General features: G+C 35.4%; 1 pseudogene; it reads right to left on the bottom strand.

Moving 5' to 3' along the window:
- Window positions 1-932: 932 nt before the first annotated feature.
- LOC120263155 lies at window positions 933-15,032 on the bottom strand (annotated as a pseudogene).
- Between the last annotated feature and the right edge of the window lie 439 nt (window positions 15,033-15,471).

The following is a 15,471-nucleotide window of genomic DNA, read 5'->3' as shown; positions in this document are numbered from 1 at the left end:
TTGGAAACTCTCTGACCAAGGAGAGATTTGGAGAATTCTATTTGCGACAGTCCAGGGGCCATCCTACAAGAGTTTATCTTGCATTGCAGAGGATTTACATTTAACGAAATAATAACCATTAGGGAGATCCGCTACAGTTAATTCTCCAAGTCCCCTCCAAGCATCAGCAAAACCAAGCTTAGCTTGGTTGAGTGGTAGTGCTTTGCCCAGAAATTTTGCGTAAAGGGAGGTCTGCATGCTAGTCTTGGCGTGTATCCAGAGATCTTGATCAATGTTGATAGCATTAGTGGTTGAGTTCCTAATTTTTTTCAAAGCTGTTCTCTCCTCAGATGCGGAGAAGGCTCAAGAAGGTCTTCCTTCGATTCGGTGGCCATGATTTTGGCCCAGGAAACTCCTGGTGGGAGCCCTGTCGGATGGGTGGGCAAAGGCTTGCGCCCCGAAAGGGCCATCAGGAGGCTCCGTAAAGCTCAAACTCTCAGAGACGCTCAGGGAAGATTAATCCACATACAACAGACCTTTTTGATAGTGATGACAGTCAAATTTAAGTAATGCATTGGTGTTACTCATTCAGTATTGAATTTACCATTTTCATGGGAAATTAAGTAAGAACTTTTATGAAGTCACATTATCTCTATCTCACTTTGGAGAGACAATTATGTCTTGCATATTTATGGGGTTAATTAGCCCGATAAATGTTGGGCTGACGTATGTTCAAGTCCTTTAAACTTTAATTAATGGCAATATATAGCGATTTCATCAATGCCACTTGCCAAATTCCCACTATGACGAATATCAGCCAAAATTAATTACTAACTAAAATCATACCATATGGCAAACTTAATAAAATTGTTGAATGGCTGTTTATAGTAACTAATATAGAAGAAAGCTTATATTTATATAAATATTTATGATGAAAAAGCTCAGAATTCAAATCATGCTTTCTCCAATACACAATAATCATTCCCTGATGTGGCAATTCGGAAATTAGAATGAACCAGATTGCCAACATCATATATTGACCCAATTACCATCTGAAGTTATGATCATGTTCTTTGCTTCTTGGATTAATTCCATTCCTAAATTTTTTTTTTCCAATGCATTTATTTGCTCCTTCAAGCCCCAGTCAAAGAAGTGGTCATAGAACTGCACAATTTAATCACAAAGATTTGTTATAGCAAACTTCTATATGTTTAAAAGTTTTGTATTAGTTCGATATAAATCAAACAAATATTAGATAAGTTAGACACAGTTTTACTATGAATCAATATAAAAACTTATGCCAATTATATATATATATATATATGGAGAAGGAACCCAAAATGTAGCACAACATAGCAATTGTTTCATGAGATATGAAAGAGAAACAAATTTATGTGCTTGCAATATCATGCTTGGTATTTAATCAATTCATACATGGATTTCGTTAGCTCATCATTTGCGTATATGTGATTTTAGAATGATTTACTTAATCCAAAGAAGTTATTTCTTCCGTTGCACTTTTATCTTTAGCCATTAGAAAATTGTAATTATTAGAAAGTCCCTAAAAGGTTGCTAACTTCCCCATAACTCCCTGTGGCTTTTCTGCTAGCTTACTCTTAGGTCCTTGATTTTAAGAATTTTTATCTTTAATAATGAACGAGTGCTTCTTAAAAGCATGGGTTCTTGATTAAAACTAGATATATTGATAATCAAAACCTGAAAGTAATTAGATAAGTCATACTAATATACTAGAAAGTTTCCTACTTTTATGTTTTAGGGGCTTTTAAATAACTAATTTTTAGAAAAAGAAAAAAAGAAAAGTGTAGAAATAGAACTCAGAATGGATGGGATGCCAGGATGTGTGAGAATGTAAGCATAGCCTTGCATGACTTTATTAGAAGGAAAGGGCCAATACCGCTGAATAGAACAAGTATCATGGTTATCAATGAAGGTGACTGCTTTATCTGGTGAAATCCCAATGAATTCTAGTGGATTCCCATTGGAATCTTTCAATCTCAGCAATTAGTCTTGGACTGCAGAATTAAGGATGCCTTTTGTTGTGATATCAAATGCTGTAGTAGGACCACCCACCGCATTCACCCACCTTTGCAAACAGGGGCGGAGCCAGAAATTAAATAGAGGGGGCGAACTACAAGTTTAAAAATAATTAATTAACAAAAATTTTATATAATAAAATACATTTAATTTTTTTTATAACAATAAGTAAAATTTAAGAGAAACAGTTAAAATTAATTAATATATCAAAATTTGATTTTTTTTTTTTTTCTGACTTGGGGACGGCTTATTAGAGGTCTATACTAGAATTTCAAAATATATTTTATAATTTATTTAATAAAAATTAAATTTATTTAAATTTTATTTTAATAAATATCTATTTAAGATGTTTGTTTATTGTTTTCACATACTATAAAAGTATATATTTAAAATTTGTAAATAAAACTCAATAAAATAAAACCTAACAAAAAACATTGTAACAATATAAAAACTACAAAAGCTCTTATTTATAATTAAAAAATAAATGTTATATTAATTTTGGAGAAACAAATACATGAAAAAATCAATCATAATAGAATTTTGAAAAGTTAGTTAGAGAAGATATGACTGATTAAGCATTAAAATAAAATATTTAATATCTTACTGTATTATTTTAAAATTAAAATGTTAACTAAGATTAAATTACATTGATTAAATATTAAATTAAAATATTTTTGTATCATGTAATTATTAATAGTCTTTTTAAATTTTAGTTTGTAAAATTATTATAAAAAAAATTTAAAGATGTGGATTTTAAAAAATAAGGGGCGTAAAATAATTACTTCATTGATCTTATCCTTGAGTTGATGTTGTTTTGATTTATAATTGTAAAAATATAGATAATATTTTAAATTAAAAAAATTTTCATTTACATGATATATATAATTTAATAATTTATCTAAATTCATTTAAATAATTTTTTAAAAATTTAATTTTATAAATTACTTACATTGAAAATCTTATTAATTACAAAATAAACTGATATTTAAATATTTTTAAAAAATAATAACTTTCATTTAAACTCCTATTTAAATTAATTATAATTTTTGAAAAAATATTTATTACTAAATCAAAGCTTTAATATTTCTCAAATCCCTAAATCACGGACATTAATCAATCATACATATTTTTACAAATTCTAGAAATTTTTAAAAATAACAAACTTAACCAAATATCTAATAAATGAAAAAAAAATTAAATCATTTAACTAAAAAAATAAATTAAAAAAAATATAATTTAATGAAAATATAAAAAGATATTAATATATAAAGATAAAGAAATAAAAAAATAAAAAAAATATATTAAAAAAGCTTCAGAAGGGGCGGAGCCGAAGGAGAAGGCGGGAGGGGGAGGAGGAGAAGGTCGGAGGGGGAGGGGCGGGTGAGGGCATCCGGAAGGAAGGGGGCGAGGGAACTCGTCAGGAGGAACGAACTGGGTCAACAGACCCCGCCGGCGACTGGAGGGGCGGCCGCCCCCCTTGTCCCCCTGTCGCTCCGCCCCTGTTTGCAAATCATTCCTACGTGCATCTTGATTATATGCAGGCTTTAAACCACCATATACAAATGAGTTCCAAATCTCCCCAACCACAAAATCTGGTTTCATTTGATCCACGTAAATCATTGCAATATTTGTTGAGTATCCTTGGCAAAATCTACCCTCCAAGCATCAAAACCAATGTCAGATTTTAGCCAATTCAACCAGTTGGAGAGCTCATTTTGAACTCTAATGTTGAGGTGACCATTGTCCGGAGCTGCTGCAAAGCCTTCACCGGTGTCTAGATTGCCGGTGCCATCAGAGTATGGAGTGTCATCCTTGCAAATCATCGTTGGGCCCCAGTCGAGATGACTGTCGGGAGTGCCACCTTCGAAGATGTAATGTCATCCTTGCAAATCACCGTCGGCCCCAGTCGAGATAACTGTCTAGAGTGCCACCTTTGAAGATGCAGTACATGCCTCTACCATCATTTTTATCTGCACATCTATGGTTTATGACAATGTCTGCTACAGTTTTGATTCCTTTGTTGTGAAATGCTTGGATCAATGATTTCAAGTCATTCTGGTTTACGTATTTTGATACATCCATATCATATAGCCTTCCTGGCATGTAACCTGCAACAAGTTCAAACAAATATAAATTTAATTTTTTTTAAAGCAATTTCTTCTTAAAATATCACTTAATTTGTCGAATAATTTTCTACTATGATTAATTTTGCTACTAAATTTAAAAATACTACCAATGAGGAGTCTATTCCAGATACCACTGCCACAACAATTCCCCCGATCCCTGATCCAGCTCCTGCAACTGCTGCTGCTGTTGATGCTTCTTCTCTTTCGATGACTACCACAGAAAACACATCAGCTCCATCAGCTGTTGAGGAGTGCTTGACCTATCTCGAGGAGGCTCAAGTGAGGATCAAGGGTCTACTTCAACATCCTGGTGCATCTCTAGTGCCAAAACCCTTCCACCACTTCGGTGCCTACATCACTCACCATTACAACTCCAATAGCGCCAGAGTCTCCTCTCGCTTCACCGACACCACCAGTACTCCACCGACCATATACAGAGCCCGACTTCCCCACTTCCCCTGACGACTTCCATCATTTTGATTTTATATACCACTTTTGTACTTTTATATTTCAGTACATTGTACATTTTATTACAGCAAGGGACACTTGCTTTGCTACTTTTGTACCTTTTTAATATTAATGGATTTTATTTTACAGCAGTATATAGTTCTATTTGTTGTGTATTTAACTACTCTAATTGTGTCTCATCAGGGTTTGAGGTGATCGGGTAATATTCTGGCCCGCACAACTTGTTGCTTGGACAAGTGTAACTTCATCGCCCTAGTCTGCCAAACTAAGAAATCATGGGAGTACTAGTGACCATGCTCTCTTTTGATTTCGTTTCTTACTATATATCACTACACTTGTACATGCATGCGGACATTAGGGGCAGTGCACATCTTTAAGTGAGTGAGTGTGGGGGCGGACATTGGGGATAATGCACATCTTTAAGTGAGTGAGTGTTGGGGGAATGTAGGTTTGCTTTTCCTTTGCAAGTTATTGAGAATTTCGTACTATACTATACTATGTTATTATACTATCTCTCTTGTAAATTTTTTTTTTAGGGGTGCTGGTATCTTATACACATGCTAGTGTTGATCTTTGAAGGCATTGCACTTACTTGTTGGAGTTTCTTTGGTCTAAGGATATGATATGCTAGACTAGCAATTCTTTCATCACCTCTCAAGAGTTTGACTACTCTGTGAGTCTTTAACCTTCCTTGTGTCCCTCTTGAATTCACCTTGCACCATATGTTTGTCTAGTGAGTGATGTTTTATAAAGGGGTATGATTAGTACTTACTTTATTGCTCCAAGATAAGATATAGGTAGAGCAAAAAGAGCTACCTCCTTTGTAGTGCGTAGTCACTCCGAACAAGTTGGATATGAAGCATATGCCCTAGTGGAAGAGAGGGGCGTCTCCTGGCAAGTGTGAAAGCTACTACTGTGAAAAAAAAATAGAAAAAAAGAGAGATAAAAAAAGTTAACCATGTATAACAACTATGAAAAGTGTAAGACTGAGACTAAAGAAAACCCCAAAAAGTTTCTTTACACAATCTAGACTATAAGATAGTGGACCAGGAGACCGACACTTAGGAAAGTACTTCTTGTCATTGAGAAGACTACTCTTTTGTAGAGGACTAATCATGCTACAAGTCATTTGATTGTTCCCCTGTACTACTGAAACTCGGTATTTAGTTGCCTGAGATCAAGCACTTATCATGTATTTTATTTTTATCAGTTTAATTTGCTTAAGGACAAGCAAATGCTTAATTATGGGGATATTTGATAAGTGCTAAATTGATCATAGTTTCTTTATCATTTATATTGCATTTAGCATAAAATTGTACTTGTTTAGCATCTCATTAAGACGAAATTTCATGTTCACAATGACCTTTATTTCTATTTTAGGAAGAAAGAAGCGAATTCAAAGACATTTTGAAGTAGGATGAAGCAAGTTGCTGAATCAAGGCTGCACCACAACTCACAATGGGCTTTTTGGCAACACACAACACCCGTTATCTACACTCACCACTACCCTGATCGAGCCGTGGCAGCATGAGCTCACCGCTTGCAACATAGAAGCCATAACATCCTCACAATGGCTGTTGTGAAGTCCATAATGGCTATTGTTAAGATGCATAACGCCCAAAGACCATACGAGGACACGACTTGGAGCCAAAGCAATAACTTACTCACAACGGGCATCACAACACCCGTGGTGAGGCCGTGGCGGATCCCGATTACTATAAATACTCTAATATTCTCTAAATTCGAGGAGATTTTTTTGCCGAATAACCTAGGACGGCCAGATTTCTGGAGATCTGAGTCACGGGAGACGGAGTTTATTCTATATTCCAATGGATTCTGGCAGATTTCTCAAGATTACGTCAACAAGCATCATCGGAGAAGATCTCGTGTGACAGGCATCTTCAAAGATCATCATCAGATGGTGTGAGTGACACACGTCATCGGATAATCTTGGGATTCTCTAATCCCCATATTTGGAGAACTATTGGAGGGAGTTAGTCTAGGAATACATTAAATACTTATTTATTCTTTATTTGGTCTTGTGGTTCTCTTGTGCTTTGAAGCTTTGTTTTGTATGATCCTTAAGAACTTAATTCGAGGGGAATTGTGTGTCTAGGTCCCTCGGTTATTATTTATGAATCTTGATTGATTAATATAAATTATTGCAGTTGTCATAATCATTGCATGTTCTTAATTAATTGTTACATGTTGATGTTGATGAGGAGGATATGCTCCCATATTGATGACATCCATGCCATGATAAACCTACGCTGTTCTCAGAGGTTAGGCATAGATAGATTGTTAGATTAGGGATTGATTGTCCTTTAGGCTTAGGGTTTGATTAGCCTCTTCTCATGGGATTCTTGTACTTAAGGCAAACATAGGAGGCCGGGACGAAAAAGATTCCATCTTAAGTTCCTAGTGATTTACACTTAGTCGCCTTAGTTATAGGGCTAGCAGGCATTTTGAATTCCCTCGGTTCGAACCTAGAATACGATTGACACTTAACACCTACCATAATTAATAATCAAGATGATTATAATACATACTCCCAACTTCTTCTAAGTGTGCTTAACGTTATCTCCAATTATATTGTTTAATAGTATTGTACAAGTTGAACTAAAGAAAGAGCGTAAATGATTAGGCTATTGATTAAGTGAAAAGGAAGTAAAAGGAGCCTCTCACTGTTCCTAGAGAAATACGACCCAGTGTTCATCTATGAGGTATTACTTGATGACCCATACACTTACGGTATAACGGACCTATTGTAGTATTAAGTGCATATTTGCATACTTTACACACCCATAGCTCGTCCGTCAAAGCACACTGGGAAAAAGCTCAAACAAGTCACGAGGAGCCTATTTGAGTCCATAGATAGCTCAGTGAAGATGATAGACATGTTGAGAAGCATAAGAGGGACGAGGAGGAGTCATATAAATATCTTCAAAAAGATCCCCATGTAAGAAGGCATTGGCCACGTCTAACTGATGAAGTGGCCAGTGACAAGCAACAACAATAGCAAAAAGAAGATGAACAATAGTCAACTTTGCCGCTGAAGCAAATGTCTCCTTGTAATCAATGCCATACTCCTGAGTAAAGCCATAAGCATCAAGACACGGTTTATAGTGCTCAATACTACCATCGACTAGGGTCTTGACTTGATAGACCCATCAATAGTTGATAGGAGTAACACTAGATGGAAGCGGAACAAGATCCCAAGTATACATGCACTGAAGAGCATCAAGTTCCTCTATCATAGCTTGTTGCCATTGGGGATGTTTCACTGTCTCACGATAAGACTACGGCTTGCAATGCGAGTAAATAGTAGCAAGAAAGGCTTGGAAATCGAGAGAGTAGGTAGAGGAGAGTGAAAGGATGTACCGAGCAGGAGGACGGTGAGGGTGGTTTGGGTAATGACGGGGGATAGCAGGAGCATCTTCAAGAAAGGGTGGGTCGGTGGAGAGAGGAGGTGAATCATCAGATCTATCAATACACCGAGAGGAAGGGGAAAGAGGAACAGAGGAAAGCGTCTATGGAGACATCGGGAGAAGATATAGAATTGGCAGTGGTAGTGAAGCTCAGAAGAACTATGGATGTGACAGAATAGGATGCACTAGCGGAAGACTGAAGAAAGGAAAGATTTGGGAAAGATGAATAGAAGTAAGGAGTATCCTCAAGAAAAGTGACATGATGGGAAATACGAAGACAGTGAGAATGAGGATCAGAGCAGTGATTACCCTTATGAATAGATCTATAGGCGAGAAAAATGAACATGGCAGAATGGGGAGAGAGTTTGTTTCACTCGAAAGTGGGCTAAAAGAACAAAACTGGTGCAACCAAACATGCCAAGATGACCATAATAGGGAGGAAGGGAGTAAATACACTCATAAGGTGTGATAACAAAGAAAATGGAGGTAGGAGTACGATTGATAAGATTGAAGGATGTAAGAATGACTTCTGCTCAGAAGGATTGAGAGACAGAAGAGGTAAAAAGAAGTGCACGTGTAATGTCTAGGATATGGTGATGTTTTCGCTCTGTGACACCGTTCTGAGCAAGTGTGTAAGGACATGATTGTTGAGGAATAGTGTCGTGGATGGAGAGTAATGTTTGGAAGAATGTAGAAAGATAATCACGTGCCCCAACAGAGTCAAAGATCTTAATGTGTTTACCAAATTGAGTATATACCATTTGCGCAAATTAAGAGTGAATGCAAAACCTCAGATCAAGAATGCATCAAATAAAGCCAAGTAAAACACACGAAATTATCAATGAAAGATATGTAATAAAAGATACCACCAAGAGATTAGAGGCGCGCAGGACCACAAACATCAGAATAAAGAAGATCAAAAGTAGATTCAGAGATAGATTCTCTAAAGAGAAAGGAAGAGCAGTGGGTTTAGCAAGTTTACAACCCATATATGGATGTGAAGAAAGGGAAGAAACAGAACCAAGGCGACCTGAACTTGTTAAGAGTTTTAGGTGAGAACTAGACACATGACTGAGGTAAGTATGCCAACGATCAAGAGAAGATACAGAAGTAGCAATGTCAGAAGATGGAAGAGAGTATAAGTGGTAGAGGTCGCTAACTCTACGCTCGATCCCAATCCTCTGTCTTGTGAGATGGTCCTATATAGTATAAGTAGAAGTAAAGGTAACTGTGAGACCATGATCAGTGAGCTGAGTAACATAAAGAAGGCTGAGAGCTAAGCAAGGGACATGATGGACATAAGAAATGTCAAATGAAGTGGGCTAAAGACGGCTACACTGCGTGACAGGGTGAAGATTCCCATCAGTAGTGCAAACACTAGAAAAGCTATGAGACGAATAAATAGAGACTAAGCTAGAGGTATCTACAGTTATATGATGAGTGGCATAGTTAGGGAGAGGTACCATCGACAGAAAAGAGTCATGGTACAGTGATCAGCAAGTGTCCATGATGCATCGGAGGTGGACAGTTAGGGAGAGGTACCATCGACATGGCCAAGCAGATCCATACCGAGTAAAATAATGAGAATGGTAGTAAACCATTCTCTGTAATTGCAGCCATTTAATTTGATATTGACTGGAGCTAGGAAATGTGGAGCAAAGAAAGATGATGCCCTTTTTTTTTAATGATGGGAATAAAGTAAGTAAGAAACAAATAAGAGAGAAAAACAAATCTCGGCACTTGGAATTTTTTGTTTGTTTTATTTTTTTGTTTTGTTTTTGTTGTTTTTGTTTGTTTTTCAATTTAATAAATATTTAACTATTAAAAGATAAAGTGGAATAAAAAAACAATGTAAAAATGACAAAGTCTTGGGACTAGTGATGTTTAAAAGCCGTGCTTGTTGGGGCTTGGAAATTTGTGTTTATCTTCAGGTCGGCTGATGATTGAGAAGGTGGAGAAAGGCTGAATTTATTTTGGTGGAGAAACCAATGAGATGGGCGGGGCTGATTCCAGGCGGCAGATCAGCAACGAGACGGACAAAGCGATAGGCAGATCTAATTTTTTTTTTGAGAAAATAAATAATAGAAATCACAGATAGAAGGACGGTACTGGAGCTGATGACAAAGTATGATCAGACAAACAAGAGATATGAAGGCAATGGTATTGGAGTTGATGACGGCATGAAAACGAAGGTGACTGGAAGAAAACTAAGGAATATCATAGTCGTATCGAGAAATTTCAACAAAAGACAAATCCGCGAGGTGGACCGAACAAACGTCGATGTTGGCAATGATGGACCGAACAGACATCAACGTCATAGACTGAACTAAAATCCGGTAAAGGATCTTGTGAGATCAGCTAGCATCTGATACCATGATAGATAAAAGATGAGAGAAGAGAATAAATGCATATCATTAGAGCAAGCTAGTCCATATAAATACACGAATGGTGTGCACATGAGTATGTATATATGTATAAATACAATGTACATGTAAAGGTATTATTAATACTCTAAAAATTTATATATAAAAAAAATTTGAAGTATAATTTTTTGGATCTTTTGATGAACAGTACTGTCAACAATTGGATAGCCCAATGGTATGACACAAGATAAGAGTGAGGGCAAGTGTTCGAATCCTTGCCCCGCAATATAGCTCCTATACTGTTAATCACTATATACTTACCCAATACTATTACTAACTTGGGTGCGGGTCCCTTGTTAGAGAAACAGCGTTTCACCTCTCTAGAGTTACAGACATGGAGATTTTCTTAGGAGGTCTGTAAGTCACCATAACTAGTACATCTTCGTATCTGTCGAACTCATATTACCTAGTTCCATAACCAAGGAATAACTGGGTTCTGACCTATCATAGTTTGACACGTGTCCCTAGAAAAAAGCTAATTAAAACATAAAAAAGTAAAAGGACACGTGTGAGGCTGCGATAAGCCAAAACCAGAGAATACCTTAGATCTATAACCAGGCAATATGAACTTGTACCTGTCTGTCCCTTTAATAATCTCTTAAATGGGGGGTTGTTTGTCACCTATTAGTCATAATATATATATATATATATATATATGTAACTAAAGTAAAAAGCTATATGTTTAGATATCTGATTAAGTGCTTTTTAGTTTTCTTAAGACTTGTAAGGGTTGATTGTAGGATATAAGCTTGACACGCCGAAGCATGTGTGTACCGCAAGTGCACGGGTATCAGAGTAATAAAATACCCGATGAGATGGGTAGTCGAATCCACAAGGAATGGAAGTATTAGTATTAATCACTTCTCAATTATCTAGTCCAAATCAAGATTGTGATGAATGAACTTAATTGCAAGAATAAGAAAATCGCAAGCAAGCAAGGGAAAGTAGAAAACAATGGAAATCTCAATCAATAAAGATGAAGTACCCGGGTTATGCTCCCCCTATGATCTAGAAATGAAGTGCAAAACATACTAAATGCTCCTAAACCGAGTTAAATGAGTTGAGGTAATCCAAGAACAATTGGTCCCTACCTCCAGGCCACCGATACTAGTCCCCTACGAGGTCCTGGTGCAGAAATCGTTCAATCTCAACACCTCACACCATATATGACCGCAATAAGCTCTAGCGATACCTAGGAGTGTAACCGATTTCTAAAGATAGACCTAACCATAATTCTAGGTGAAAGATCCCTATCCTCCTATAAGGTCCCGGTGGAGAAATCTCTTAATCTCACACCTCACACCAAATATGGTTACATAACGCTCAGGAAATACAGAGATAGGAAGCACTCATCGGAAGGGAAAGGGGACACTCCACTATCTCATAACTCACCCTTTCAACCCTTTTTAATCTTGAAGTTCTAACCTTAATGAAGACCTTTCTCTCACCAAGACAACAAATCAAGCATTACTAATTAATCACAAAGATCAATACGACATGCAAGTAATGAGAAAACAAGATTAAAACTCAAATAAACTCAGAATTAATAGACAATATAAAGTAAGTCAATACAAAAGATAAGATCCTAGGGTTCACATGCCCAAATACCTACTAGGGTTTAGCCCTCCATGGGACGAGTTACAAAACAAAGAATAGTGCAATAGAAAGCAATATAAACCATATAGAAAAACCCCCGCGAATTTGTAATGATAGCCTTGATGGGTCGCTCAACGTCTTGAAGGATCCTTCTCTGAAGCAAGGTTACCAAAGGCCCCCTCGATGCTATGATGGATGAAAGATCTATCAAAGTTGGTGAAGAAGCCCCCTTCCCAAAAAAAAATCGCCAAAGACCACCTCTTGAAACTCTAGCCGCTTTTTCCCTTCAAACGTTAGCAAAAAGTCCCCAAAGCATAGGGCAAAAGGGTTATTTATAGGCCTAAAACATAACTGTTACTAGCCTCCAGATTTCACGCACCCGCGTGAGCTGCAGAAATTCCCACGCGACCATGTGGAAATTTCACACGGTCGCATGAACAGTGTTTTTGCTATAGTACTCTCCATAAATGCGGCTCACATACTCTTCTCTTGAGGCCACATGGTTGGGCACACGTCCCACGTGGTAGGTTATAAGACTTTTCTTCGTCCAATCATCATTTGGAAGGTCTTGCATTCTTCACATAGAGTACGGACATTGGGATGTGACTGCCTTTGTACCCTTCCAACTAGCAAATTGGCTTAAATCCTCTTGGAAGTTGCCACACACCTTCATATGCATAAGCTTCTCTTGTGTCTTGATCCTTAGGTTGCACAAAAACTCCCAAAGATGTGTCTTTATAACCTATCTTTGCTTCTTTTTTTCCTTTAAGGCATTCACAACCTAATTGCACAAATGAACACCAAATACACTATATGAGGCATAAAACCATGATAAAAATGATGCTCAAACCATGTAAAACATATAGAGAAATATGTCTACTCAAACACTTATCAAAGCTCTTATGTCTTTTTTTTTGTTTTGAGTTTTTCCACTATTCATTTAAGTATTTTAAGTTTTTTTTCTAGTGCATCACTTCTAAATAATACCATCATTGCTCACTTTATAAAATCAAGACTTCTGAAAATAATAGACTTCGAATATTTTTCATAAATACTTATTTCATAAATACCAACATTGCTCAAACCTTATGAATGATTCGATGTCTGCACTTGGGAGTGCTATATATAGAACATAGAGATAATATGGATTGAGGGAGAGGGATGGATCAAGATGAGAACTATGAGGAAAAGGATTGGAAAAATTAATTAGCGTTTCATACACATAAGTGGACACAACAATGGTTAATAGAGTTTGTTTAAATTTCACTGAGTTTGATTTAAAAAAATAAAATAAAATTATGCAAGGTGCTAGCTTTTTCTAACCAGCAGAAGTGCTACTACAATAAGCACCAATTTCAAAGATTATGTAAAAAGAAATCAAAATAATTTTTGTAACTTTTTTTCCATAAGTGAATCGAAGCATGTTAATTTTAATTATCTTAAGCAGTTTTGAGGGAAAAAAATCAGTCCAAACAACCTCTAAAACACATTTATTTGTTTGATAAAGTAATTATAGTAATTTTTCAAAAAACTTAGAGGTTTCGGTAGAAGTACAGAACCACATTCGATAAAGACACTTAAAAAATGGGCAATTATTTCCATAAGTGAATCCAAACACTATAAATCGTTGATTTTGCTTTGGTAAAATATTTTTTTGATGAAATGTGAATATGCATTGTTAGTGACATGCACAAACATAGAAGTAATCTCTTATATGAACTAAGATTCAAATTCGTCTCCTAAATAAGACACACATACTTTATGCATCGGACTCAGTGCTAATAGAACAAGAAGTTGTTGGTGTTTGACAAAAAATTCATTATTTATTTTACAAAAAATTTACACTTATTTTTAAAATTTAGACATTGAAGAATAAATCCAAAAATTTCCTAGTTGATTTTTAACAAATATAATATATATATATATATATATATATATATATATATATATATATGATACGTCTTCTGTGGACGTCAGCAAATGCATTGTTCACTATGAATGTTTAACACAACTATGAATCATAATCTAATGGCTATTATTCATATAGACAACGTGTAAAATTACTCTATATAATCTCTGTTTTACACTATTTAATAATATTATATAGTGTTTAATATTATATATAAATGAATTGTAGTTGTTGGATTTCATTCAATTGCTAGTGCATATGCCTAAATTTGAAATCTAAATACGTATGTAAATGATGGGTTGATATATATATATGTTAGGAATTCTTCATTGGAAACAGAGTACGTGTGAAGGTGGAGGAAGCCAGACATAAGTAACTCCAGTAGTGGCCATATCAGACACATGATCCTTCAAAGAATTATACCACCCTCCTTCCTTCTTCCATGACTCCCAATTGAATCCCTACGCATCCCCAATTTTTTTTTATCATATTATTGTATTATATGCAAACTTATACAATCTCAACAACAATAAGATAATGATAATATACATAAAAACCTAGAAAATTAACTAAAAATTCACTTAACTTGATGCAAAAGCTATCAAAAGAAACAATAACAGAAAGTTACCTCTTTATCATCATGTTCACCATCTTGTCTTTTTTTGTGAGACTTGGAATGGAATTGGAAAGGATAGTTTTGGGTTTAATATAGAAAGAACATGACAAGGCATATACCTAATATATATATATATATATAGCAATTTGAAGATAAGGATCTTATCTTTTAATATGGTTGTTTTGCATTGCTTAAGATAAAAAACATTGGGTGGTGGGAACAATAATGTTGACTAGTGCATGGAAATTATTGACTTCACTAAAAATAAATTAAGATCATCAAAGGGTTGTTTAGTATAGGGCAAAAATCAATCTAACATTTCATCATTATATTCTTATGATAAAAAGTAGTTCACAGATAATCTTGTAACTGAAACCCACTCTATAAATTCGGACAAGAACAAACCGTATTAGTCCACACATATGCCATCATGGGCCGTTATTGATTATTCTTTTCTCTTAATCCCTTCTGTTTAGTTCAAACTTTCGTAGTTCTAAGATGTGAACACCATGAATTTCAAACACCATCCAATGCATGCATTAGGTTGGTCCAATGATTTTTCCTTTCAAACTAATGCATGTGGATTCCACCTAAACATAAAACCTGCATTTACAACTCCTTTTTCTTCTCCACTCACTACAAGAAAATTGGGTTAGAGTGACAAAATTTAGGGGCAAATATATAAATTTGTCACGGTAAATATCTATAGCAGTCAATTTTCAAATTAGGCGCTATAGATGTGTTTTTAATGGTAAATTTTGAATTAGCTAATATAAACATAAGTTTATTTATTATTTTTTTAACAATGCTTTTTATAGTGACAAATCCATATATTAACTGCTATATATATTAAATTTTAAAAATTATATTT

Source organism: Dioscorea cayenensis, chromosome 6, assembly GCF_009730915.1.
Source record: "Dioscorea cayenensis subsp. rotundata cultivar TDr96_F1 chromosome 6, TDr96_F1_v2_PseudoChromosome.rev07_lg8_w22 25.fasta, whole genome shotgun sequence".
Taxonomy (NCBI): Eukaryota; Viridiplantae; Streptophyta; class Magnoliopsida; order Dioscoreales; family Dioscoreaceae; genus Dioscorea; species Dioscorea cayenensis.
This window is presented reverse-complemented; position numbering and strand designations above follow the sequence as displayed.